Source organism: Pocillopora verrucosa, chromosome 5 (assembly GCF_036669915.1).
Source record: "Pocillopora verrucosa isolate sample1 chromosome 5, ASM3666991v2, whole genome shotgun sequence".
NCBI classification, from domain to species: domain Eukaryota; kingdom Metazoa; phylum Cnidaria; class Anthozoa; order Scleractinia; family Pocilloporidae; genus Pocillopora; species Pocillopora verrucosa.
Window position 1 is genome coordinate 15,276,605 of NC_089316.1, and position 9,861 is coordinate 15,286,465.

Consider the following 9,861-nt stretch of genomic DNA (forward strand, 5'->3'; position numbering starts at 1 on the left):
TGAAAGATAAGGACTTTTGTACCACTATAGAAAAATTGATTGATTGTCATCTACGTTTTTTGCCCTCTTTCGCGAGCTTTCAGGATTGGTGGGAGTTCTTGAAACTGTCCATCAAAGAGGAATCGATCGCCTTTTCGCGTAATAAACGGAGGCGGTTGCGTAAAAAGCAGGTATATTTAACGAATAAGTTAATTCGTCTCCGTCAACGTTTAGTTGGTGGAGACAACACCGTCTCCGTTTTGATTTCTGACACGGAAAGCCAGTTGAAAGCCCTTCGCGTTAAAGAAATCGAGGGGATCATGATTCGGAGCCGCGCACAATGGCTGGAAGAAGGCGAGCGGCCTAGCCGTTACTTTTTTAACTTGCAAAGAATCAAAGCTCAGAGATCACACATCTCTTCAGTTTACGATCTAAATGGCACCGAAGTCTCCTCTCAGGAGGAGATCGAAAAAGCGCACGTTGATTTTTACTCGCGTCTTTTTTCCGAAGAGCCTGTTGACGCGACCTTGCAGGACGACCTTTTGTCCTCTCTGCCGCGTCAACTTTCTTCCGATCAAGCGTCGTCTTGCGAAGGCCAGATGACGCTTGATGAAATGACCTTTGCGTTAAAGAAAATGAACAGCAATAAGGCACCTAAGGCACCTGTGAGTCTATGAAGACAAGTAATACGCGTGTCATCTTTAAAAAAGGTGACCGTAAAGATCTGAAAAACTGGCGACCGATTTCTCTTTTGAATGTCGATTATAAAATTTGCTCCAAAGTTCTTTCTCTTCGTCTCTCTAAGGTTCTAGAATTTATCGTTGATCCTGATCAAACCTGTTCTGTGCCCGGACGTAAAATTACATCGAATTTGCACGTTCTTAGAGATGTGCTAGATCATATCGATCGTACTAATGAGACCGGTATTTTGATTAGCCTCGATCAAGAGAAAGCTTTCGATCGTGTCAATCGCACCTTTTTGTTAAATTTATTGTCTCGTTTCGGTTTTGGTCCATCCTTTTGTTTCTGGATCAATACCCTATATAATGGCGCTAACATGCGCATTATTGTGAACGAGTGGTTGTCAGACACGATACCTTTATCCCGCGGGGTAAGACAAGGAGATTCCCTGTCTCCCTTGTTGTACATTCTTTGTGTTGAAACTCTTGCGTGCAAAATCCGAAATAATCCAGATATCGAGGGCTTTCTCCTTCCGGGCGCACGAGGTTTATGTTATAAAGTGGGTGTTTATGCTGATGATACGACCTGTATTGTTAAATCCTATCGTTCCCTTCAATTTTTATTTAACATGATCAATGTGTATGAGGGTGGGTCTGGAGCTCGTCTCAACGTCGCAAAAACTGAGGCCATGTGGCTGGGAGCATGGCGTTCGCGCGGCGACCAGCCGCTTGGCCTCAAGTGGGTGACGAAAATGAAAATTTTAGGCGTTGTTTTTGGCCCCGACACCGATGCCGATAATTGGCGACCAAAGCTCGAGAAATTAGAGAAACATCTTAATCTCTGGAAATCTCGATCTCTCTCCCTTGTCGGTAAATCCCTCATAATCAATGTGTTGGGGATTAGTAAACTTTTGTATCTCTCTGCTGTGTTGTGTGTCCCTAAATGGGTGGTTTCGAAAATTAACAATTTAGTCTGGCCTTTTCTCTGGGGATCCCGCATTGAAACGGTTAGCCGGATGACTTGCCACCAGTCCCTCGGGAAGGGTGGTCTCGGCATTTTTAACTTTCAGACCAAAAGCGATTCTCTTAAGTTGGCGTCCCTCATTTCTATTCTCGATGATCGCGAGTCAAAGTCTTTTTTCCTAACCAAATATTTTCTAGGTTCTAGACTTGCTTCTTGCCGGCCGGAGTGGCGTTCTCTTCGTGACAACTCCACTCCGAGCACACAGAATTTGACACCCTATTATGAGAAATGCTTTTCGATTCTCGCCTCTCTTCGCGGGATCGTTTCCCACCAAGAGTGGCGAGATTTTGTTTTCTCTTCCAAGAAGTGCTATTTAGCTCTCTTGAGAGAGAATTCTGCCTCCCCGATTCTCCATCGCTTTTGGTCTGCCTTTCTTCCGATAGATTTTGATCTCGACCGTTTCTGGGTTTCTGTTAGGGATGATTTTTCCGAAAACTATAAAAACGATATACTTTGGTTAATTGTCCTCCGCGCTGTGAAGGTACGCGACTCCCTAAAAAATTGGGGGTATATCGACTCTGACAAATGCGCGTCCTGCTCCCGTAAAGAGACAATTGATCATTGTTTTCTTAACTGTGTTCGTGTGAAACGTGTGTGGTCGTTTTTCTCTCCTGTTCTCTCTTCCCTTCTTGGCTTTCCTTTCTTGCCATCGTGTACTCGTGTTTTCTTTTTCCGTTGGGCTCCCGTTAGCCCTAAAAAGGCTCAGTTAGCCCGCTTCTTAATCAAAACGATTCTGTACGGTGTCTGGAAGTTTCGCAATAAAGCTACCTTTCATAACGGAAATGACACTCCCGAGGGTATGATTCGTTATATCCTCGGTGATGTCAGGAACAGAGTAGCTTGTGATTTTTTTCGGCTTCCGTTTTCGGAGTTTAAGAATGTTTGGGAGGCTCCAGGTCTTTGCCGTTTCGATGGCGATTCTTATAAATTATTGATGTAAATATTTCTGTAAATAGTAATTAATTGACCTAGTAATAGTAACAACTTTTTAGGTTCATTAGTTAATTGATAGCTTAAGATTTATTTAGGTGCATTAGGTTAGGGTGTATTAGGTTAAGGAATGTCAATAATTAGCTTTAATTTATTTAGGTACATTAGGTATATTAGTGTAAGGAATATTAATAATTAGTAATATTTAGTGTAAATACGGACTTTACATGGACCTCTTCTGGACTTTATTAGTGATTAATTAGTTTTGTTTGGACTTTGGAACTTTCTTTCGATTTATAATTAATAAGTAAGGGCCAAGCCCACGTGCGTTTCGCACTTTTATTCTGTATATAGATTTATTCTAAATAAATCAATTTCAAAACTTAAAATCTGTTCTTATCAGCTTAATATCTGATACGCTGCTCATTGAGCAGCTCATATATTAAACTGATTTTTGGAACTGGGCTGTGGAAAAGAGGCTTGCCTCGTCCCAGCCACGGGTTGCCTCGGTATAGCACTACCTCCGAGTGCGGCCCACTTCCCTCTGGGGAAGACACATTCAATCCAAAACAAAGTCAACGGTATAGCATTCTTTTATGTTTACAGGAGCCCCGCCCGCCCTTAGAGGGGGAAGAGGTGAAAGAGGGATGATAATTCAGACAACAGACAATGGCAGGAACGGCCGCTGGCCTACGTTTTCTGAAGTGCGCAAAGCACTACCACAAGGACCTAGGGGTAAGTGGATTTTTTCACCGAGGGCAGACGCTGAAAAAGCATACTGACCTGACGCGGGAGATTCTCTCGTGTCGCTAGTATCTACGTGGGATCGCGCTTGTTGTCGTGGTTTTCCTCGATTTCTCTTGTGGTGGTGCTTCGATTCCGGAGACTCTTTGTGGGCCGGATTTTTGTGAGTATTTTTTCTTTTCCTTTCCTTTTTTTTCTATCTTTGGTCCAGTGCTAAGTACCTGCCGGGAGGGAACGCCAGTGACCGGGTTTTTTTTCGGTTTTTTCGTGCCTAGCCAAAAGGCTTTTTGGCTTTGTTTTCCTGTAGTCTAGGGCCAGGGTTTCCTGGCCTCGGGCTGGTTTTTTCTCGCGTGTGTCACCCATCCCATTCTTGGGCCTGGTTCGGCTCTTTTGGGTGTGGCGTCACCCATCCCATTTTTGGGTCAGGTTCGGTTTTTTGGGTGTGGTCCCCTGGCCTTTTTTGGCCTTTTTCCCTTGTGTCTATAGTGTGCCAGGATTTCCTGGTCTCTTTTAGCTGTGGTTTTGGCTCGTGTGTTTTTGTGCGCACTTTTTGTTACTCTTTTAATTTTCGCTCGTCTTTTCTTTGTTCGTTTCCTTTCTTCCCCTTTTTTTTTTTTTTTTTTTTTTTTTTTTTTTTTTTCTTTTGTTTCCAATATGGTGTTCCTGTGCTCGAACACTTGTGTCGTTCATGTGCCCGCGGCCATCATCTCGCATGAGAAGTCGCGGGTGTTGTCGTTTTTGGAGGAAGTCGTTGAAGTTATCTGCTGTTCAGTTCATTCCAAGGGGTCTTATCAGGCTCACCTTTAAGGAGCTAGCTGACAAAGAGCGCCTTGTTAGTCAGGGCTCAATCATGCTCGAAAATGTTGAATGTGACGTGACCCCCTCTGACCGGCCTTACACCATGGTGTACGTGCACCATTATCCGGCAGAGGGGGACGATGCCCTCCTGTTAGAGCAATTCCGTCGGTTCGGTAAGATTGTAGCGACGAAACACCAGCACTTCTCCGGGCGCCCTAGTCTCCTGACAGGCTCTCGTATTCTCACCATGTCCCTGTCGCAGCAGATTCCTGCCGAGGTGTTCGTTGATTCCTATCCTACTCGGGTGTGGTATCGTGGAATGGCCCCCTTCTGTCAGATCTGTAAATCCATGGGCCACAAGGCGGCTGATTGTGAGCATAATGGCAAATGTCGTGAGTGCGGTGAAGCCGGTCATTTGGCTCGGGCGTGTCCGTCCCGCCGTGGGGGGCGTGCTTGGGGGGTTGTTCCTGTTCCGGCCAGTGCCACCCCCTCCGCGGACGCCCAGTCTTTCCCGCCCTTAGGGGCCCCCGCTGTTCCGGCCGAGGCCGATGTTCCCGTAATTTCTGAGACCGTCAGTAGTATGGAGGCTGAGGATAGCCAGGTTTCGTCCGGGCCTCCCAGCGTGTCCGATGTGACCCCGGGTACTTCGGGCGTTTCCCTCCTGGCTGCGTTGGAGAATTTGGTTAGTGATATTGAATCAGTGGGTAATGAATCAGTCAATAATGAAATAGAAGGTAGTGATTTAGTTGAAAATGAAACAGTAGTTAATGTAAACGAATCTAAAATTAAAGAAAACGTAGTTAATGTTGAAATAAATGAATCTAATCTAGTTAATGACTTTGAAAGTAATGATAGTCAGGCGTCCGGGAGCATGGAGTGCAGTAGCTCCCCGTGCATCTCGAGCTTTTCCTCTCCGTCCGGATCGCCTGATTCCCTCGAGCAATTTCGGGCTGCTGGTCGTAAGCGCTCGAAGCGCGCCATTGTTCCTTCTGCGGCCGTCGAGTCCCTTGCGTCCCTCGATCGTGAGGTGGCTAGGGGGGCCCAGGTCCGGTCCCGCATTAGATGGGTAGAAGAGGGTGAATCCTCGACGTCGTATTTCCTGCGGTTAGAGAAGAAACGTGCTGTGGATAGATGGATTCCTGCGTTGAGAGAGAGCGGAGGCTCTATTGTCTCCTCCCCTGAGGGCCTGTGTCGCACCTTAAACACTTTCTACTCTGATCTGTTCTCTTCTGTCCTCACTGATTCTGTCATCCAGGCTTCCCTTCTTTCCAATTTCCCGTGCCCTCTTCCCTGCGATCAGGCTCGTGTGTGTGAGGGTCTCCTCACTCCGGATGAGTGTCTCTGTGCTCTCAAGAGCATGGCCAAGAACAAGGCCCCGGGCCTGGACGGTTTTCCGGCCGAATTTTACCTCCGTTTCTGGCATGTTCTCGGTGGTGATCTGGTCGCCGTGCTCAACTCGTGTTTCCGTTCTGGCTCTCTTGCTCTCTCTCAACGTCGGGGTATTATAACGTCGTCCTTTAAGAAGGGGGATCGCCTGGATCCGAAGAACTGGCGCCCCATCACGCTGCTCAACGTAGACTACAAAATCGCCTCTCGTGCCATAGCGGGCCGTCTCCTCAAAGTGATTCACCTCGTGGTCAGTGGTGATCAAACGTGTGGCGTCCCTGGTAGATTTATCGGGGAGAACGTGTCCCTCCTGCGCGACGTTGTCCACTACGCCTCTTCGTCCGGGACGCCTGTTGCCATCCTCTCTCTGGACCAGGAAAAAGCATTCGACCGCGTTGACTGGGGCTTCATGAAATCCACTCTCGTCGCCATGGGCTTCGGCCCTTCCTTCATCTCGTGGGTGAGCCTGTTTTACTTCCATGTCCAAAGTTCGGTCAATGTGAATGGCTACCTGTCTCCTTTTTTCTCCCTTTCCCGTGGGGTGCGTCAGGGCTGCCCCCTGTCCCCCCTCCTCTACGTGTTGGTGTCGGAAGTGCTCGCCGTAAACATTCGTCGCAATCCTCGCATCTCGGGCCTTTCGCTTCCGGGTTTCCCTCCGCTGTCTCCCATCTCGCAATACGCGGACGACACGTCGCTGGTCTTGACGTCGGACGAGTCCATCGTGGCGGTTTTTGAGACGTTCGCACAGTTCGAAGCGGCTTCCAGTGCCAAGCTGAACCGCTCGAAGTCCAAAGGCCTGTGGCTGGGGGCGTGGTCCGGTCGTTCCGATCCCCCTGTGGCACTGGACTGGTCATCTGACAAATTGAAGATTCTGGGTGTTTTCATCGGTCAGGGCTGTCTTGAGGAGGACAACTGGCGCCCTCGGATAGACGCTGTGGACCATGTTCTCACGTCTTGGCGTTCTCGCTCCCTGACTTTTCGCGGCAAGGCCCTCGTCATAAACGCTCTGGCTCTCTCCCGGGTCTGGTACGTGGCTTCTCTTGTGCACATGCCGGCCTGGGTGGAGAAGGAGCTTTCCCGTCTGGTCTTTTCCTTCTTCTGGTCGGGTAAGCGGGAACTGGTGTCCCGCGCTACCGTGGTCCAGCCCCACCTGTTCGGTGGTTTCTCGGTCGTAAATGTGAAATTTAAAGTCTTTTCCCTGCTTGGCCAGTGGGTGAAGAGGTTTGCCTCTTCGCCTTCTGGCTGGTCCTCCTTCATGTCTTTCTGGTTCTTGTTGTCTTTCGGTGTTCCCCTCGTAACTGTGCTTTCTTTCCTTGCCGCCCTTCTACTCGTCCCTCTTGTTCGCATGGCGTCGTCTGAATGGTTCCTTTTCTTCCTCCCTTAATTCCCTGGCAGTCGGTGTCGGCTCGCCTCTGGTTTGCACCCCGGTGGCAGGCGTATCCACCAAGTCCTGTTACCTTTACCTCCTCTCTGAGAACATGGTTCAACCACACTGCGTCGACAAGTTTTCGTTCACCTTCGGCGCGCTGGATTGGCCCGCTACATGGCGTTCCCTGTCTTTTTTCGATGTTGACCGTCACGTCATCGACCTGAATTGGAAGGTGGCGCATGGCGTGCTATACACGGCGCAGCGCCTGGCATCCTTTGGACTGTCAGTTCCCCTTGCCTGTTTCTGTGGTCCGACCATCGAATCTCTCGATCACCTCTTCTATTACTGTCCGTTAGCGCAAAGTGTTCTGTCGTGGTTGCAGTCGTTGTTGTTCAGTTTCTCCTTCATGTGTCCGGCTCTGTTGGTGCGCCACGTTCGCTTCGGTTTTAGTTCGGACGAACTGTGCGTCACCCCTCGTGTCTTTGTCTATCTTTTGAACTTGTGTAAATTCTACATCTGGCAGTTCCGGAACGATTTCCGTTTTTGTAATATTCCCCCAGGCGCTGTGGACGTCATCGCCAAAGTGAAGGCTCGCCTGAAGTGTCACCTTCCGATTTTCTTCAAGCGTTTTCAATCTTCCCGTAGACGCCGTTACTTTCACCGTCAGTGGGGCGCCCGTGGTGTCGTCGCTTCTGTAAGTGGCAATGTTCTGTCCATTGTTCTTTAACTCGTCTTTTGCCTGCTCCTCGCTTTGTTTTGTTTTTTGTTCGCGTGCCTCCCCTTGGCTGGCTAGGGGTCTTTATTATTGTTTTGTTTTTTGTTTGCGTGCCACCCCTTGGCTGGCTAGGGGCTATGATTATTGTTTCGTTTTTTGTTTGCGTACCGCCCCTTGGCTGGTTAGGGGATATTATTATCGTTTTCATTATCGTTATCGAGCGTGTGCGTTATTCCGTTTTGGTGTGGGTGTGTTTAATGTTTTTCGAGGTGGGGTTCGATTCCCCAACGATGTTGGTGTCTGGTGACCCTCTTGTTTATTGGTGAACCCAACCTTAAGGCCTTGCACTCCCCGCCTTGGGTTGGATTAGACGGTTAGTTCGGCAGGCATTGCACCGCCCTCACGGGAGCCTGGCCGTTCGCCTTAAACATAAAAAAAACTTACCTGACGCGGGAGATTCTCTCGTGTCGATAGTATCTTTACGTGGGATCGCGCTTTTTGTCGTGGTTTTCCTCGATTTCTCCTGTGGTTGTGCTACGATTCCGGAGACTCTTTGTGGGCCGGATTTTTGTGAGTATTTTTTCTTTCCTTTTTTCTATCTTTGGTCCAGTGCTAAGTACCTGCCGGGAGGGAACGCCAGTGACCGGTTTTTTCGGTTTTTCGTGCCTAGCCAAAAGGCTTTTTGGCTTTGTTTCCCTGTAGTCTCGGGCCGGGAGTTCCTGGTCTCGTGGCTGGTTTTTCTCGCGTGTGTCACCCATCCCATTTTTTGAGCCTGGTTTGGCTCTTTTGGGTGTGGTGTCACCCATCCCATTTTTGGGACAGGTTCGGCTTTTTTGGGTGTGGTCTCCTGGCTTTTTTGGCCTTTTTTCCCCTGTGTCTATAGTGTGCCAGGACTTCCTGGTCTCTTTTAGCTGTGGTTTTGGCCCGTGTGTTTTTGTCCGCACTTTTTTGTTACTCTTTTAATTTTCGCTCGTCTTTTCTTTGGCGGGTCGGCCCTTGTGGCCAGCCATCTGGGTCCTGTTTTGGGCCTTTCTTCCCTTTTGGGTTCGTTTCCTTTCTTTCCTTTTTTCCTTTTGTCTCCAATATGGTGTTCCTTTGCTCGAACACTTGTGTCGTTCATGTGCCCGCGGCCGTCATCTCGCATGAGAAGTCGCGGGTGTTGTCGTTTTTGGAGGAAGTCATTGACTTTAACAAGTTATCTGCTGTTCAGTTCATTCCAAGGGGTCTTATCAGGCTCACCTTTAAGGAGCTAGCTGATAAAGAGCGCCTTGTTAGTCAGGGCTCAATCATGCTCGAAAATGTTGAATGTGACGTGACCCCCTCTGACCGGCCTTACACCATGGTGTATGTGCACCATTATCCGGCAGAGGGGGACGACGCCCTACTGTTAGAACAATTCCGTCGGTTTGGTAAGATTGTGGCGACGAAACACCAGCACTTCTCCGGGCGCCCTAGTCTCCTGACAGGCTCTCGCATTCTCACCATGTCCCTGTCGCAGCAGATTCCTGCCGAGGTGTTCGTTGATTCCTATCCTACTCGGGTATGGTATCGTGGTATGGCCCCCTTCTGTCAGATCTGTAAATCCATGGGCCACAAGGCCGCTGATTGTGAACATAATGGCAAATGTCGTGAGTGCGGTGAAGCCGGTCATTTGGCTCGGGCGTGTCCGTCCCGCCGTGGGGGGCGTGCTTGGGGGGTTGTTCCTGTTCCGGCCAGTGCCGCCCCCTCGGCGGACGCCCAGTCTTTCCCGCCCTTAGGGGCCCCCGCTGTTTCGGCTGAGGCCGATGTTCCCGTCATTTCTGAGACCATCAGTAGTATGGAGGCTGAGGATAGCCAGGTTTCGTCCGGGCCTCCCAGCGTGTCCGATGTGACCCCGGGTACTTCAGGCGTTTCCCTCCTGGCTGCGTTGGAGAATTTGGTTAGTGATATCGAATCATTGGATAATGAATCTGTCAATAATGAAATAGTAGATAATGATTTAGTTGAAAATGAAACAGTAGTTAATGTAAACGAATCTAATATTAAAGAAAACGTAGTTAATGTTGAAATAAATGAAACTAATTTAGTTAAGGACATTGAAAGTAATGATAGTCAGGCGTCGGGGAGCATGGAGTGCAGTAGCTCCCCGTGCATTTCGAGCTTTTCCTCTCCATCCGGACCGCCTGATTCTCTCGATCAATTTCGGGCTGCTGGTCGTAAGCGCTCGAAGCGCGCCATTGTTCCATCTGTGGCCGTG

The 9,861-nt window shown here is 49.0% G+C and overlaps 1 non-coding gene across 1 annotated transcript; it reads left to right on the top strand.

Annotated features, from left to right (window-relative positions):
• The first annotated feature begins 2,971 nt into the window (after positions 1 to 2,971).
• On the top strand, positions 2,972 to 3,156 carry LOC131794471 (U2 spliceosomal RNA). Its single transcript, XR_009340977.2, has one exon. It is a non-coding gene; the product is annotated as a U2 spliceosomal RNA (small nuclear RNA).
• Positions 3,157 to 9,861: the final 6,705 nt, after the last annotated feature.